This window comes from Balaenoptera borealis (genome assembly GCF_965194805.1).
Source record: "Balaenoptera borealis genome assembly, chromosome: 1".
Taxonomy (NCBI): domain Eukaryota; kingdom Metazoa; phylum Chordata; class Mammalia; order Artiodactyla; family Balaenopteridae; genus Balaenoptera; species Balaenoptera borealis.
In genome coordinates, this window is record NC_138860.1 from 136,088,076 (window position 1) to 136,106,370 (window position 18,295).

At 45.8% G+C, this 18,295-nt stretch overlaps 2 long non-coding RNA genes across 4 annotated transcripts in view; one reads left to right on the top strand and one right to left on the bottom strand.

Moving 5' to 3' along the window:
• The window catches only part of LOC309613361, a 182,815-nt gene that overhangs the window by 82,244 nt on the left and 82,276 nt on the right, over positions 1-18,295 (bottom strand). The gene's annotated exons all lie outside the window — the stretch shown is intronic.
• On the top strand, positions 3,696-16,301 carry LOC309613446. Its single transcript, XR_014235729.1, has 3 exons — positions 3,696-4,758; positions 5,612-13,944; positions 14,509-16,301. It is a non-coding gene; the product is annotated as an uncharacterized lncRNA (long non-coding RNA).

The following is an 18,295-nucleotide window of genomic DNA, read 5'->3' on the forward strand; positions in this document are numbered from 1 at the left end:
AGGATTTTAGATACTGACTGACATATATTGATTTATTTTAATTTAAAAAATTTGGTGACACACACCAAAAAGTTAATGGTGTCTCAAACTAGATGAACTCTATGTTCATCCTTAGATTTTTCTGCATCCTCTAAATTTCATTTCTAGGCTTTATACTTTTCTTTGTTTTTCAATATCTTCTGAATTTTTGCATAGACTAGTCATAATCAAATAGAACAATCAAGGTTTGGAGTTTTTTTTTTAAGTTATGGTAAACTTATGTATCCTTTCCTGAGATTGCCTGGCTATCTTTGGGGCCAATGGAGGCCAACTTGAAGGTGAATCTGAGCCCAGCTGTGTCAAATGGTGAGGGTAGACCCAGAACCACACCATGCTGGGGCTGGAAGAGACCTTGGAGCACACTGGGCACAATCTCTCCATTTCACAGGTAGGGGAACTGAGGCCCAGAGAAGGGATGTGCCCAGGGCCACACAGCTGGTGAGTGGTAAAGTAGAGCAACCACTAGAACCCAGGTCTGTCTGATGCCAAAGCTCATGCACTGCTCACCAGTTTTGAGGAGACTGGAAGCCTCTGGTTTGCACTACTGCACTGGATGTTCTTCTGGAACTTAGGTAGATACAACATCATTCCCCATGTTCTGACACCATCTGCATTTGCCATGCACTTTCCAGGTAAAGCATATACAAATGCATAATCTCACTTGAACCCCTAACAACCCTGTGGGCTACAAAAGACGTTGAGCACTAAAACTCAGCCTCCTGTTTTCTCGGTCCCTCTTTGCATGTCAGCACTCTCCCTCACCTTTACACATTCAGGTGGAAAACTGTGTGGCACCAGCCATATCTTGGTGCTTCTGTTTCTCAACTGTGTGGTTTAGGACAAGTGACTTAACCTCCCTGAACCTCACTTCCCTCCTCTGTAAAATGGGTATATTAATGTAAGTTGTCCGAATGATCAAAGGAAATAACGCAGGTAGTGTGCCCGGCCCATGTTCATTTCCAGGCTGCAGCTCATCAGGTCCTCTCACAGAGGCATTTGACCAACAACTTCACAGCATGCCCCTTCTGTTCCCTTCTATGAGGGCTTCTCCATGTCATAGGCTGGTGTCCTCCACCTCACCAAAACCTGCCCCTCCAATGCAGTGTCACCTCCCCTGAGAAGCCTGCCCTGACTCCTTCAGCCACGCTGAGCACTCCCACTTTTGCATTGCTATTGAAAGTATGGTTCCTGCCACATTTTCTTGTATTTTAGGCTCATGTCACTAAGTAGGCGACTGCCTTTTCTTTCCGGCATCCACTGTGCCATACCAGAATCAAGGATCTTTCATAACAGGTAAAACTGGATCTTTAACTCAGGATTTCAAAGAGTTTGTGTATCTATACCTGTATCTATTTATCTATCCATCCACACACACAAACACACACACACACACACACACATATATATATATATATATATATAATGTGTATATAGGTATATAAGTAGACACATGTATATTTGCATGTATATATAAAATATATATGCATATATATTTAATAATTCATCCCTAATTCTTGTTCCATTAGAAAAGTAGGTCAAGACCTGGAAGATCTTTGCTTTTCTTCACTAGCTTTGAAAAGCAAAGGTAAAGAAATGTGGATGTTAAACAGAGGTAGAGGAAACTGGGGAAAGGAGGGAGGGAAAGCTTGAGAAGGGAGAAAGGGGAAGACGATGGCTAAACATATGATCTCGTTTAGTCCTCAGAACAACCCTGGTGTGACTTCCACTTTGCAGATGAGGAAACCGAGGCCTGGAAAGATGAAGTGCCGCACACAGGGTTGCAGAGCCAGATCAGATGTTCGCTCTGCCTGATGCTGAAGTTGGTGCTTTTGTTGCAAAACCAGGCTTCGTCCCCTCTGCCAGGTGTGGGATGGTGGTTAGGTGCACGCACTGTGAGCCAGACTACCCGTGTTGAATCCTGACCTGCCGCTTACTAGCTGAGGGGACTTGGGTGAGTTACCTCACTCTAGGCCTCAGTTTCATCATCAATAAAATGGGAGTGACAAAAAGAGAAGGATCGCTTCATGTGGATGTTGTGGACATTAATGATCTCTAGCAAGTAAAGCACTTACAAAAGTTCCAGGTGCAGAGTTCATCCTCCGTCAGCACTAGCGATGGTCGTTCTCCCAGGTCTCCCCATGACGGGAGCAATGGCTCCAGCAGAATCCAGCAGACTCAGGGGGAGCCCACTTCCTCATTACTCCAGACCCAACTTCTCCCTTGTCCTCCTTGCCCAAGGTCAGGACCCCACCAGGATCCTGTTGCTCACATCATTACAACATAGCTTCCCATCCTTTGTGTAGGTGATTTGCAACTAGGGCACAGGTGGAATTTTGACAACAGGAAATATGTCTTGTGGAGAACAAACCAATGAAGGCAAAACTCCTCAATATGCTCCATTTTACCGATTTCTTCTCTTGAGTTTCCAATTCATAGAGCACCAGCATTGGTTTCTGCTTCATTTTCCCATCTCCCATCATTTCCAACATAGGAAAATGCCCAGGATCACACAGCTACCAGGTGGAGAAACCGGGATTTGAACATAGATCATCGGATTCCAGCCCCTGCCTACTGAACCACTGCTCCACAGGGCCAACCTTTCCCTACAGAATATAACTTGAGGACAGGCATCACCTATTACACTTCCAACCACGGCTGGTACCTCGCAGCTTGCTTATAATAAATAATCAGTACCCACTGATAGACTTGTTGCCTGACAACATTAAAGGCCTTCATTTAATCTCTTCTCTTCAGAGTTGATTATCTCAGGGTTGAATTGAGGAAAGGCTGAAATAGTTATTCATTCATTCATCAAACATGTACTGAATGCCTAACCAGGACAAGACTCTAAGCTGGGCGCTAGAGAAATGAAAATCAGCAAGACAAGTGCCCTGCACTCCAGCTGCTTCAAGTCTATGTCAGGGAGGCAGTGCAGGGATTCCCAACCCTGGACGAACATTTAATCTCCTGGGGAGCTTTTAAAAAAATCCGGATGCCTGGGCCTCACCTCCAGTGGTTCTGATTTAATTACTCTGAGGTGGGAGCCCAGGCTTTGTTTGTTGGTTTGTTTGTTTTTTTAATAGTAAACTTTTTTATTTTAGAACAGTTTTAGATTGACAGAATTATTATGAAGGTAATAGAGAGCATTCCTATAAACACCATGCCTAGTTTCCCCTACTATTAACATCTTACATAAGTATGGTACATCTGTCACAATTAACGGACCAATATTTTTTTTTTTTAAATACGTATGCATATGGGTCTGTTGAGGTATATATGTGTGTAGCTTTTTTTTATTCACAAATATTATCAAATTGTTGACTGTTTTACGTTCATGCCACTCTTTTTTTTTTTTTTTTTAATTATTTATTTATTTATTTATTTATGGCTGTGTTGGGTCTTCGTTTCTGTGCGAGGGCTTTCTCTAGTTGCGGCAAGTGGGGGCCACTCTTCATCGCGGTGCGCGGGCCTCCCACCATCGCGGCCTCTCTTCTTGTGGAGCACAGGCTCCAGACGCACAGGCTCAGCAATTGTGGCTCACGGGCCCAGTTGCTCCGCGGCATGTGGGATCTTCCCAGACCAGGGCTCGAACCCGTGTCCCCTGCATTGGCAGGCGGACTCTCAACCACTGCGCCACCAGGGAAGCCCCATAACGGACCAATATTAATGCATTATTATTAACTAAAGTCTATCCTTTATTTAAATTTCCTCAGCTTTTCCCTAATGTCCTTTTTCTGTCCCAGGATCCCACCTGGGACACCTCATTACATTTAGTCATCATATTTCCTTAGGCTTCTCTTCTGTGACAGTCTCTTGGCTTTGGTATGTTTTTAATTCCTCAGATTATATTATGCAGCCAGGGCTGCAAACTTCTGGTCTGGGGTCAAAAGCATGGAACGTGTAGAGGCGGCTGTCTGGGTTCAAATTCTGGCTGGACTGCTTAATAGTTATGAGGCCTTGGGCAGTAAGCAATCCTGTAGGGCCCCTATTTCCTCACATATATAATGGAAATATTAATAGTAGCTACCCCATAAGTTGTAAAGGGCGAACGAGGCCAGTGTTTCTCAACTTTGTCATATCATAGCAGCCAGAGAAAATACATAGCATTTGTAGGATGTACTGACATAGCACACAACCCAAGTTCTAGTGGCATAAATGCATGAATCTTCTCACAGCCAGGGATGAGGGGATCAAAGCTTGAGCCGCCGGTAGCTCTTCTGTGCCGGGTTAGGAAGTTCTGGGTTGACATGTGTAGAAGCACTTAGACTCTACCTCGGCCTGTGCAAGCCCTCCATAAACGTGGAAGAGGCAGACCTGTAAAGTGCAAGGAGTAGTGCAGACTGGGGAAGCGATAGGGGCAAGGCAAGAGCAGTACTTCCCGGGCCCATTTGTACCGACCTTTTGCCTTTCCAAAGGGAATGGGCATTGTCTCTGGAGCAGGAAGGAACTGCTCTCACTTCCTGAAGCTGGGTGACCAGCTATGGACATAAACCCAGGGCACCTCGTTACACTGCGAGGAACAAGAGCAGCCAGGCTGCTGACACATGAGGAATGCAGAGCGCCGGGAAAATTAAGTAGTGGCCCTTGGAAACAAGATTCAAGATTTCGTGTCCGGAGCCTCCTGCAAGGATGATCCCTCCTGCTGGTTACTGCCTCTCTGGCGCCACCCTGTGGTGTCGGCTGGGTGGTTCACGACTGGCCGAACCTGCCAAAACTCTGGTAAGTTTTTTTTTTGTTTTTTTTTTTTAATGGAGAGTTTTTTTAACTAAGAAACTTAAGACTTGGGTAGATCAAATAAAAACAATTTCTAGGGGAAAAAATAAAAACTCCCAATGAAATAAAACGTTAACACTGTCTGGGCCATTGCAGAACCCAGAGAATATATTCGTGTATTTGAAAAATTCCAGGCACTTCATAATTGACCTTTTGATACAAAATGACCTATTAAACTTGCAGTTTGTAGTTCTTGGCTTTGAGGTTCACAGGACAAGCTGGGAAGTCTTCAAACCTTGAGCTGAGTTAATCCCAAGAGGAGTTATTTGGCTTTTGAATCAGTTTTTCTTTTCTAAGACGTAACAGCGGCAACAGCACCCACCTTCTGGCCTCCTCTTTCTGGGCTTGACGACCCTGCAAGAACCACCACAGCTTCATCTGCCTGGGAGCCGAGAGACTCGGTTAGACTATAGCACGCACAGCAGCTGGGAGTCACCCGTTCCCAGCAACATTCCCTTCATCTTTCCAGCCAGCTTTGAATGCAGTGTTTGGATGAGTGGGATCAAACGTTCTCCCAGCACCTGCTTCTGTTCCTGGGCAAGTGCTGCAGCCAGCATGGAGGTGCTGGGAGGGTCCAGCCCCACACACGGACCAGCAGGCTGTGCTGCCCTAGGAGGTGCTATGGTAGGATGAGGGCTGTGGCCATTGGAGGCATATTTGTACAGTGCAAAGATGCTAATCATTTTGATCCCAGCCAAGCTTTGTTGTCTCAGAGTTGATCTTGGGATCAAGCTCTGGGTTCAAATGTTCCAGTCCATCTTCAGTAACAGAAAGTCTGTTTTTTCCCCTCATTTGCTAGGTGTGAATTTCCCGAGGCTGAAGAAATTAGAGATGTGAAAGATTGTTACCATGAGATGGTTCTCTCTGCAATTTGCCCACAAATGTGTCAGCACCATCTCTAACAGACAGTCCTTGTACCTTTGAGACCCAGAGACATTCATAGATGATTTAGAAATAATAAATGCTGATATGCAGAAAAGACCTCTCACTACTATAAAGCATTTCTGTGTTCCTCATCTTATAGTGAAGTGTGTCAATGGCAAGAGTTTTATAGTTGACAGACTAGGTTTCAAATTTTAGCCCTGCTGTGTGACCTTGGGTAAGTTGCTTAACCTCCCTGAGCCTCCATGTTCTCATCTGTGAAATTGAGATACAAATGCCATCCTCAAAGTGTTGTTTTGGGAGGATTAAGAAGCATAGTCATTGCTAAGCTGAATGCCTGGCATGTGGTAAAAGCTCAATCATGGGTGGCTAGGACTGTGATTACTCCCACTATAACTTTATGAGGTGGGACAGGCCCGCTTTACAGATGAAGGAATTAGAGCTCAGAGACACAGAGTGACTGATCCACGTGAGTGGCACAGCCCATGGGGGCTCAAACTCTGGTTCTCCAGGCACTGAGTCTAGAGCCCTTTCCTCATTCCACATATAGGGTGCCTGCTCTCCTCCCTGCCAGATTCTCAGACACTCAGCTGAGGCTCAGACCACAGGGCTGGAGAAACAGCCACATCAGAAGAAACCAAAGCAAGGAACAGAAGATCCACCAGACAGGCGTGAGCTGGCTGCCGGGAGCTCAGGGGCTTAAGGACCCAGACACAGAGGTGGGGAGATTCAGCCCTGTGTCCACAGCAGGGAGGGCCAGAGGGGTGTGCGAGGCTGAGGTCTTGGCATTAAAGGACAGACGGCCTAGCAAGCAGCCGGTGAAGGCTGACTCAGAGAGCCATGGACTCGAGAGGCCAGAGGCTGGAGACAAGGACAAATATGAAGAACCCAGAAATGGACAGAAATAGAGGGAGGGAAACTTGACGAGAGGCTCCAAGATAGTATTAATTGAGCATGGCACCTGGCTTCTGGGGTGTGGCAGGTGAAAAGTCTGTCTGTGGTGGAGTCAGTTAAGATACTCCTTTAAGATTCCTTCTAATGACAAAAAAAGAAAGTGTCTTTCCTTAGCAAACCAAGCAAACTTTCATAAGCCAAATTCCTCCAAGTCTCCAGTCAAGGGAAATTGGCTAGGAGAAATTTGATTTGCCATGATTTGATGTCAGATGCTCTGGATATCCATGTGATGTGTCCATGTGATGTCCACGTGTCGGTCCAGTAGAAGTAACCAGAATCTCTTTCAGCTTGTTTTCCAGAGAACCTGGAGTCATGGAATCTTAGACTGAAAGGTCATCCAGCTCACATTTTCCTCCAGTGCATGAAGCTTCCCTTTCAAAGTGGTCTGCCAGGCTCCGCTTGAACATCTCTGGTGATGGGGAGCTCACTAACCCCCAAGGCAGCCCTTTACATATATGGACAGCTCTGAATCTTAGAAAATGTTTCCTTATTATATTCTTCAGTTGCCAGTGACAGAAAAGACTAACTGAAACTGCCATTAGCAAAAAATAAATTCACAAATAAGCAATAAATAAGGAATACATTTTGCAGTAGACCCTTGATGTGCCACCCAGATCCCCGCCCCCATGAAGGACTTTCAGCACCAGCTGCTGGAGAGCTGCCAGCAGACAACCTTTAACTGCCAACCCCTTCACGGGTTGACTTCCCTGCAGCCGTCTTTCCTGGGGCAACCCACAGCCAATGACTAATCGATGCCAGAGTATAGCTATCTGGGTCATCTCCACCTAGGGCTCCTCCTGGGCTTGGCTGAAGTCATCAGGACTGCATTTGGCTTGAGCCCTCCCTCTGCAGCTTCTCCTCCCTTCCCTTCCCTTCCCTTCCCTTCCTCCGGCATTCATCCCTAGGGCACTCCTGGCACTCCTGAATAAACATCCTGCAACCTAAACTCTGCCTCAGAGTCCACTTTCCAGGGAACAAAATTGTGGCATACTGGCTCCCCTAAGTGGAAGGTCTAGGGCAGGGGTCCCCAACCCCTGGGCCATCTGCCGCTCCCCATTGCTCTCATTACCGTCAGAATCATTCCCCTTCTGCCCCTGTCTGTGGAAAAATTATCTTTCATGAAACCAGTCCCTAGTGCCAAAAAGGTTGAGGACCGCTGGTCCAGGGGATATCAGGCACAGCTGGTTCTAGGGGCTCAGGAGGAACGAGTCGGGGCATAGTGTCACCCCTTCTCTTGGCTGTGCTCAGCTTTGTGCCAACTTCACTTTCAGATACTCACATCCATGCAGCCTCAAATCTAAGGGGGGGCAGCTTTTCACCAATAACTCCATAGAAGTTCAAAATGTACTTCTCATTGAACTGATTTGAGTCACAGGCCGTTTCTTGGATCAATCATTGTGGCCAGAGAGGATGGGATATGCTGATTCTCTTAGGCCAGAGTCATAAGATCATCTGGATGAAGGGACGGAGTCATCGGCCAAAACACAAGGGCCAAGAGTAGGGGAGGGACTGTCCCGTGAACAACACGTGGGTTCTGTGACCAGAAGAAAGGAAGGCTGACGCCATGCAGGCAAACACCAAAAAAGTCTATCACAATTCTGCTGTGCGGAAGTCCATCTCCTTGCTGTTCCCGCTCACAGGGTCACATGGCACGGAAGTCCTAGCCCTCTTCCACAGGACGCATATTTGAAGAGCCCCGTTCTCCCCCCACCTCCAGGCTGTCCCTCCAGTGTCCATCTCCCATCTTCTCCTACGTGGCTTGGCTCTGAGTCCTCTTACCTCTCAGAGCATTTTCTTCTAAAAACAATCTCTTTTGTCTTTAGTTTCATAGTGTGCTGTCCAGAATGAAATACAATGCTCTTAGAAGTGTACCAGATAATCACTTCTCTCCTTTGAGACATTCTGCTTCTATTAATGAAGTCCGGGGTCAAGAATGAGCTTTACTTGGTGGACATAAAAATTGACTTCTAACAATAAATTAGGTGCTATTTGCCTAAAGCCCTGAGTTGCCTTCCCGAGTTCCAGTACTGTCATGTACCTTCTCATTCCACAGTTGTGCAGTTAGGTTTTTGAACAATATTGCATATAATGAATGACAATTCTATATATATATATATATTGATTGGATATCAGAGCTCATCCTACTTTGACTCTCTGGGTGTAGGCGTATAAAATTATATACGTGAGAAAGATTATTGGACCAGAATTCTGGATTCAAGTTCTAAGCACCAACACTTAGAAGCTGTGTGACCTTTGCTGATCACTTAATTACCCGGTCTCCACTTCATCATATAGATATGAGTTAAAAATGAGTTTAAAAAAATTTACCTCATATAAGTCGTACATATCAAATCAAATATCATATATGCTTTGAAAACTATACGTATGTGTGTATATAGTATAAAATGTTTTATATTATTAAATGCTTTTCTTACTGTATAAGAAACGTTACAGTATAAAATGTTTTCTTACTGTAGGTCACAGTTTGAAACTTTGAAGAAAAACACGCATTCCAGGCCTATACCTGTCTTATTCACCAGTGTACACACAAACAGACACACACATACACACACGCACACACCCGCGCGCGCACACACACACAAACTGAAACAAAGTTTCATGAAACAAAACTCTCTCTTATTGGGCTTCCCTGGTGGCGCAGTGGTTAAGAATCCGCCTGCCAATGTAGGGGACACGAGTTCGAGCCCTGGTCCGGGAAGATCCCACATGCCGCGGAGCAACTAAGCCCATGCGCCACAACTACTGAGCCTGCACTCTAGAGCCCACGAGCCACAACTACTGAGCCCATGTGCCACAACTACTGAAGCCCATGCTCCTAGAGCCCGTGCTCCACAACAAGAGAAGCCACTGCAATGAGAAGCCCGCGCACTGCAATGAAGAGTAGTCTCCCCGCTCGCAGCAACTAGAGAAAGCCCGCATGCAGCAACGAAGACCCAACACAGCCAAAATAAATGAATAAATAAAATTAATAAAGAGAAAAAAATTCAAAAACAAAAACAAAAAAACTCCCTCTTATTACATATGCATAAGAAACAAATAACAAAGTTAAATAGCAAACATAATTGTATTACTATTCAAATACAACATAGAAAGATTATCCCAAAATAAATAATACAAAACCCAGAAATGCTGGTCACGACCCAACTACATTGATTTCATAGACCATCAATAATCACAACTCAGACATGTGGATGGCGATTCCAGCAGAGTGCGGTACAGGCGGGGCTGAGGAAGCTACACCTGTGGGTACCACCTACGGTATGGAAGCCCCAAGCGGGACACCCAGCAGAGACCCAGGACGCTGGAGGCATTTAAGAAACAGAAAGTGGCGTTTAAGCTGAAAGCTGAAGGCTGCATATGAGTTGCAGAGGCTGGAGGGTGAGAGAAGCCTGGATGAGCTTGAAGAACTGCAGGCAGAAGGGTCTGCAGAGAGAAAACAGACCCCTGGCCTCTCACCACTACAGCACAAGAAAAGGGAAGACGACGTTTCCTCCCTAAAACATCATGGTGAGAACAGGTCATTGAACTGAAAGTTTGCAAGATAAAAACAAAACAAAATCTTGACAAAAATATTAAGTAGAAAAAAAAATATGTATACCCAAATAAACAAAAATTCAAAACTCTTAAGAAAGATCCAAAGAAGTCAATTATGATCAAAATATTTGATGAGTGGGATGAAGTTCAAGATTCTTCTCTCACACTTCCTTAGGGAGTAGTGAGTCAGGCATAATTTACCTAATTGCTCACACTTACTTTTAATCTCAGTGGAAATGAAACTGCTTAAATTGCAAAGTTGATAAAGCTTTGAAAAACGTAGACAGGTATGGTTCCTGGCTCCAGAAAGCTCCCTTCCTCCCCGGGGCCTGCCACTCTCAGCATTACTCACACCTGCAGACAGGCAGGGCCTGGGACTGCAGCTCCCAAGTGGAGACAGGGCAGGACTATAAAAAGCGCCTCAACCACAAATCAACCATCTTCCAGCTGACTGGCCTCACACTCCACTTTCAGGTGCTCTGATAATTGGGCCTCTGATTGACCTGTTTCCTGGTCTGGGTCCATCTCCCTCCTGCCAGGGCCTGGCTCCCATACTTCACCCCCTTTGGCATGGCATTTAAGCAAAGGTTTTTCTTTCACCGCTTGGCTCCAATCTCTGCCTCCGCCGTTTCCTATCTGCATAACCCTTCCACACACCTGCAAGCGGGTTATTGCATGAAAGGCCCTTAGAAGCTAGATGATCTGAGAAGGAACACGCATTGGCATTCATGTTTTGGACTCATTAGAAAAGTCCAAGGGGATCAGAATAGATTAATTCTGAAGGAGAAAAGGTGGATGTGAGGAAAACAGCAGGTCTGAGAAGAGAGGAGGAGAGAGAAGGAGAGAGAGAGAAAAAGAGAGAAGCCTCGGGCATCCAACAGTCCACATGCAGATGGAGGCTTTGGAGTGATGGGTTGAGGCAAAGAAAGGAAGGAGCTCACAAAACAAAGCTCTTTCTTTACATCAAAATTTTGCTGCCACCTGGCCTTTCAGTTGCTCCAACACAAGTTCTTTCCTACAGCGTGTGGACCCCTCTGCTGGGCAGGTTGTCCCCCACCTGGCTCCCCCCTATTCATTCTGTAAAGTCACCTTCCAGGTCCCCTGCTTGGGGAGGCCCCCCTGGACCCTGAGACAAAGTCCCTATTGTAAACCCTCATCCCACCCTTTCTTTTCCTTTGTGTCTCCCATCTCACCATGATTCCTCTATTGAATCTGCCCTATTTAAGGTCTCTCTTCTCCACTAGATTGTAAGGCCTGCAGGCCAGGGATCACATTTAGCTTGACTTTCTGCCCAGCTGTGCCTGATCGCCCCTAGACTTTCCACGTAGGTGAGCCGGTATGTTGCAGCTTCACTCCTGCGAAGTGGACTCTGAGACGGAGTTCAGGGTGCAGGCTGTTGGTGAGGCAGTGCCCTGGGGGGTGAACCCTGGAACGAGGGAGGGGGAGGGAGCCGAAGATGCGGAAGAAGGACTGAAGCCAAATGCAGGCCCGGGGACAGCCTCAGCTGCAGCCAGGAGTTGCCCTGGAACTAGAATGGCCTCCAGAGTTAAGGAGTGGGGCGGAGATGATGGGCATTTATACTCAGGTATCGTCAGTCACTGAAAGGGGCTGGTGTGGGGGGGGTCACCTCAGGAAGGGGTGTGCTGGGGCAGGGTGACTTGGTGCAAAGCCATCCCTGAAGGGGCTGACTGTTAAAGGTTGTCTGCCGTCTATGATGGCACTGAGTTAAAAATTAAAAGGCATTCCATAACGATTTCATTGTTGCTCATGGTTACTGGGGTGGCAGCGGAAGCCTTTAAATGCACGTTTTATTCATTTCTCCATCCATCCCTCCATCCGTCTGACCACTGACCTCACAAATATTGGCTGAGTGCCTACGAGGTTCCACATGCCCCTCCATAGCACGGAAAGAGCCTACTCACCACACCTCCAGTGGAGGTTTCTCTAAGATTGGAGAAAGTATGTGGGGGGAATAAGGGGCCAGAAGAGTAATGAAAGGGAATAGAAGGGTCTCTAAAGCAAAACCTACACCTGTGGCACAATTTGAGGAAAGGAGCACATAAATGATGGGCACCAACTACAGAGCAGCACTCGCCCTACGTACTTTCATCTCCCCAGTGAGCGACAGACGGTACTGTCACGTTTCATTAAAAAGAAAACTGAGTCTCAGAAAGTTGATGGAACTTGCTTAGAATCATGTAGCCCCCAATGCTGCCAGATGCAAACCCAGCTCTGCCCGAATGGAGGGCTTTTGCTCAACCTTTGCTGAAGACCTTGGTTCAGCCCTTGCTTCAAAGCCATCAGCCAGATGGACACAGAAGGCTGCAGCTGCAAGTGGGCCTCGAGGTAGTTGGGGAGATGCCACCAGCCAAGCATTTGACCAACTGAGTCTGAGCCACCGTGGTCCTCTCTGTCTGCTTCCCCTATGGGTGAACCCCAACCTGCTCACCTTACCTGGCCTGACCCCTGACTGCTCTCTTTGCAGGATGAGTCAGCTCAGCCCTCCTGACCTTGGGCTGTACTCTGACTCCAGTTAACCTGAACACAGCCACAGCGGCTCAGCCACGAGGGCCCATAACCTTTTCTCTGGTGCCCTGCCTACTCTTAAGTGAATGAGCTCATGGAGTATAACAGGTGTAGGTGATCTTGCTTCTATGGAAATTCCCAAGCCTCCCATTGTCTGTGTCCTTCCATGAAAACAAGAACTTGAGCTGCTAATTGGTAAACTCCTTCAAGGCAGGATCACAGTTTAATTCAACTTTGATTCCTGGTACCCAGCGCATTACCCAGCTACAGCAAATGCTCATGATGCATTCATTAAAAAAAAGTAAAACCGGTCAACACACATACACACAAAATGAGTAAGGCTAGAGCCATTCAAAACTAGAATGACACTAACAGAAATTACTCATGTGTTCCACTATATCAGAAAGATCCAGCTTTAGAACATCTTTTGTTCATTTAACAAATACTTATGGAACACTTGCTAAATGTCAGGCGTTGTGCTAGGTGCTGGAAAGACATCACTGAAAAAGAAGATACAGCTCCTAACTTCATGGAGCTTACAGACTAGTGAAAAAATATATATATATAACAAATCATTGACCAAATGGCAGTCATTGTGACCAGCAGCACAGAGAAGCAGCATGATGCTGTGCAAATTAGCATCACTGGGTGCTAGTCTGGTCCCAGGGGTTGCAGATTTTCCTATGGAAGGAATATTCGAGCTGGAAGTTAAAAGATGAATAAGAATTAACCAGACAAAGAGGAAAGAAGTGCCATGACAGCAGGGAGGGTCTAAGGGATTGGAGTGCGCCTGTGAGGCAAGAGCACTGAGAGGTCAGAGAAAGAAGGCATAAGGACACCAGAGGACATTGATGAGGAGGGCGTAGCCAGGTCAGGCAGGGCACTGTGAGCCGTAGCAAAAGATTGGCGTTTTTTAATAAAAGAAATGGGACATCACTGATCATGTTTAAGCAGGGGAGTAACGTAATTAGATTTGTGTTTTTAAAAAATCTTTCTGGCTGCGACATGGAAAATAGATTAGAGAATGCAAGAATGGACGTGAGGCTTAGTCCAGGCAAGAGGCTCTGGTGTCTGGTGTTGGGGAGCAGGGTGCTGGCAGTGAAATGCAGAGTAATGGACAGAAGTGAGAACTCTTCGGGAGGTTATTGGGTTGCAGGACTCGATGACTGTACAATCATGCAGTGGATTGGGGTGGAGGGGAGGTGAAAGGGAGAGGCATGGATAAAGAAGATGTGGCACATATATACAATGGAATATTACTCAGCCATAAAAAGAAATGAAATGGAGGTATTTGTAATGAGGTGGATGGAGTTAGAGTCTGTCATACAGAGTGAAGTAAGTCAGAAAGAGAAAAACAAATACAGTATGCTAACACATATATATGGAATCTAAGGAAAAAAAAAAAAGGCCATGAAGAACCTAGTGGCAAGACGGGAATAAAGACACAGACCTACTAGAGAATGGACTTGAGGATATGGGGAGGTGGTGGGGTGAGATGTGACAGGGTGAGAGAGTGTCATGGACATGTATACACTACCAAATGTAAAATAGATAGCTAGTGGGAAGCAGCCGCATAGCACAGGGAGATCAGCTCCGTGCTTTGTGACCACCTAGAGGGGTGGGATGGGGAGGGTGGGAGGGAGGGAGATGCAAGAGGGAAGAGATATGGGAACATATGTATATGTATAACTGATTCACTTTGTTATAAAGCAGAAACTAACACACCACTGTAAAGCAATTATACTCCAATAAAGATGTTTAAAAAAAAAAAAGGGAGAGGCAGTGTCAGTGATGACATCTCCCGGATTTCCTCCTTGATTATCTAGGTGTTTGGCGCTGTCATCCTCTGGACAGGAAACCAAAGAGGAGGGGCAAGTCTAGGAGACAGCTAATAAATTCATTTTAAGGGAGTCAAGTTTGTGATGCCAGGCCGATATCCAGATGGTGATGACAAGTCAGTGGTTGGAGACAGGGGTCTGAGCTCAGAAGACAGAACTGAAATGGAGATATATGGTAACCACTCCCACATTTATAGGTGGCATTAAAAGCTGTGGGAATGGATGAGATCACGTAGGGAGAGACTAGAGGGGAAAGAGAAAAAACCGACAGGAGCCAGTCTAGAATAAAATCTTCACGACACCTCACCAACAACAACAAAGCCTCAGGGAGGACCAGGAGATGCTCACATGTGCCTAGCACGGATTCTGGAGCTTACAGGTCCTGGAGCTTACAGGATCAACAATGGATGAAGGTCAGGCAAGCCTTTGGCAAGGCAGCCTCAGGGGAGGGAGGGAAGTGCATGTTTACACACTGATAACCCTGAAATAAGGCAGTGCCCCACAGAGGCACTACTGGAAATCTAAATGTCTCTTGGGGAAAAGTCTCTGTGTCCACCTCCCTCCCGTTCTCTTCCTTGACATTTTTGCAGCATTGAAATGCTGGAGTCCTGTAGGGTTGATCCCCAAAGCTGAGGAAATCCAGTTTCTCAGATACGAAAGGGACTCTGGCTCCCGAGTACCAGTGCTCGCCCAGAAGAACTAACCTACGCAATCGAGTTGGTTAAACATGAACTCGCCCACAATCAGAACATCACCCCACCGTCAAGCCTCACAGTCCCCAAACTGAATTATGTAACCTCGTGGGTTTACTAAGAGCCATTTGTCAATTTAATAGCACAAAACCAAGGAGAAGCCAGATTCTCGACTGAGGCGGACAAATTTATGAAGACTATGACTCAGGTGCTTTCTCCCTGGAAGCTCCCTAATAAAATGCTGTACGAAGACTAGCTTGTACCTTAGAAGCGGCGGCTTCCAGAAAATAAATTGTGAGATTCTTGATACACACCCACCCACTCATGTACATATCTACACCTGCATACATATGCATGCACACATGGACACATACACATCTGTATCTGTGTATACACCCATGTGGATGTGTAGATGTATACAAATATTTTCTGGAAATGAGAAAAGCATTAGTGGGAGTGAAGTCCTAGATTCTAAGTCTGCCTGGTAACTAACCCTCCTTTGCACAATTTACCATAATGTGTGCGTTGGTGTGTGCACACACATGCACATCCAAAGAAGCACAGTATGTTTTAAGCAATGACAAAGTGGTGGTAACTGATTTTTCCCACCCCCTGCCCCCTGCAAGGAAAAAAGCACTTGGCTCCGTTCCTAGTATATTTATTGGAGAGGAACAAGGCTTTCTGAAGAAGGTGGCATCTGAGCCAGGCCTAGAAGGTGGCCTGGGGTTCTAGTAGCTGGAGAGTTGGTGGGGATGGCGTTCTAGGAGCAAGGGAACAGTCTGAACAGAGATGGGAAAGTCAGGACCTTGAGAAACCCTAGGCTTTCACTAGAGCATTGGGTACATCTGGAAAAACAATGAAGGTAAAAATGAACAAGCAGGTTGGGCGGAGGGTCCTATCATGGAGGGTCTCAAATTTTGGGTGAAATAATTTGGACTTCATCTGTAGGACATGGGGCGTGGGAAGCATTTCAAAGGGTTTCAAGAGGAAAGTGACATGATCAGGATTATGCTTCAAGAAGACTAATCTGCTCACAGGTTGGTGAGAATTGGAAATGGAAAATTCGGGAGGTTGTAACAGCACTCCAGGCCAGAATTTAAAATAGCGAGATTATGAATATCTCTTAACATGGAAAGATGCTTGTAATAAAGTTCTAAGGTTAAGTCAGTTGCAAGTTGATATGTATTATATACATAATCTCATTTTTGCAAATATAAATACACCTACACCTACAAGCTATAACTGCAGAGGAAAAGTCCAAATACACAAACACTGGTTATTTCTTGTTGGTGGGATATTGGGTCACTTTTATTTTTTATTTGATTTTGTGTATTTTATATTATTTCCTACAATGAACATTTTCTTGTGTTAAAAAAAAACAGGAGGAGAGAGGAGGGAGACAGAATTTGCCTCTATCAACCAGAAAGTCTGTCAAAGTATTTTCCTAAACAATAGAATCATCTACCTTGGAGCTGGATTGGGCCTCTCCCCTCATTTAATAGCCCAAAGTCGAGGATATGGTGACCTAAACCATTGAGGAAGCCACTAGAACGGAAAGGACATAGTATTTTCCTTCCGAGGTTCCTAAGCCAGTCAATCCTGGCACTTGAGAGCTAGACAACCTAGTTTAGGTGAAGAATGCCAACAGCTGTGAATCTGGGCTGCAAACTGGACAGGCCACAATACCACTCACAGGCTGAGAAAGCCTTATTGCCAGAAGAGTTTGGGGATTATTAGACCAACCCTACCACTGAGTAGCACTGAAGAACAGGACAGTGAAAGTGAAAGGGCTTGACGGCGTTCTGGTAAACTACCGAACTTTCTTGTCTAGTGCTCGTTAACTCAGGCTGTATCAGAGTCACCACACACACCTCAACTCCAACCTCCTCGCTGAATCTAATCCATCCACAGCAAATCGTGTATCAAGCTCTTACCGTTTACCAGGCAATGTTCTACGGGTGGGAAGCCCAGCAGCGATCAAAGCTGATTCCGTGGGTCAGACCTGTGGCATTTCATGTCCTTGAAGATCCCCGCCATGTTTTTTCCTCTTCCATTCTCCCTGCTCCCTTCCTTCTGGCTTCTTGAATATAAGCTTCGCGATAGCTGGGATTTGTATTGGTTGTTTTCTCGGCTGTGGGCCCAGGACCCAGAACACCTGCTTGGCCCATAGTAAGGGCTCCACAAATAATTGTTGAACCAATGGCCTTCACATGGGCTGTGTCTTTGACAGGGATCATGCTTCCTCTACCATTCTGTCAAGCTTATTTCTCTGAACCCCTCAAACATCACTCTCTCTGAGAAGCTTTCTGGAATTTACCAGATTCTTCTGTTAATGATTCTCTTGGTATCCTGTGCTGCTTCTCTTAGCATTTAGCGTCACTGTAATTACATAATTACTTAATCTGTCTCTCCTGTGAGTATAGCGACTCCATGAATCCTGGGCCTGGCTGGTCTTATTTACCTCTATATCCCCAGTTCATAGCACAGAACCGGGCCCATGGGAGTCACTCAAAGTTGTCAAGTGACTGACTGACTGAAAGAATGCATACAATTTGATGGCCACTGAATCCCAGCTGGAAACAAGAGTAATCATCATTCCTGTGTTTACTAAGGATGCTCCTGGACAGCTGTTGGCAGGGTGGATCACAGCAACGAGGCTAAGCCCCAGGGCATTTTTTTGCCACCTGGTCCTGTTTCTGAGAGTAAATTCAGGAAACTGGAGGATGCACTGCACTCACTGATTCATTCAACAAATACTTAGGTGTCATTAGATGAGGTACAAAGATGACTAAAACAGTCTCTGCTTTTGAGGGACTTGTAATTTAGTGGGGGTAATGGTACTAACAAGATAAAGGCACTGATATCTTTTTTTTTTTTTAACATCTTTATTGGAGTATAATTGCTTTACAATGGTGTGTTAGTTTCTGCTTTATAACAAAGTGAATCAGTTATACATATACATATGTTCCCATATCCCCTCCCTCTTGCGTCTCCCTCCCTCCCACCCTCCCTATCCCACCCCTCTAGGTGGTCACA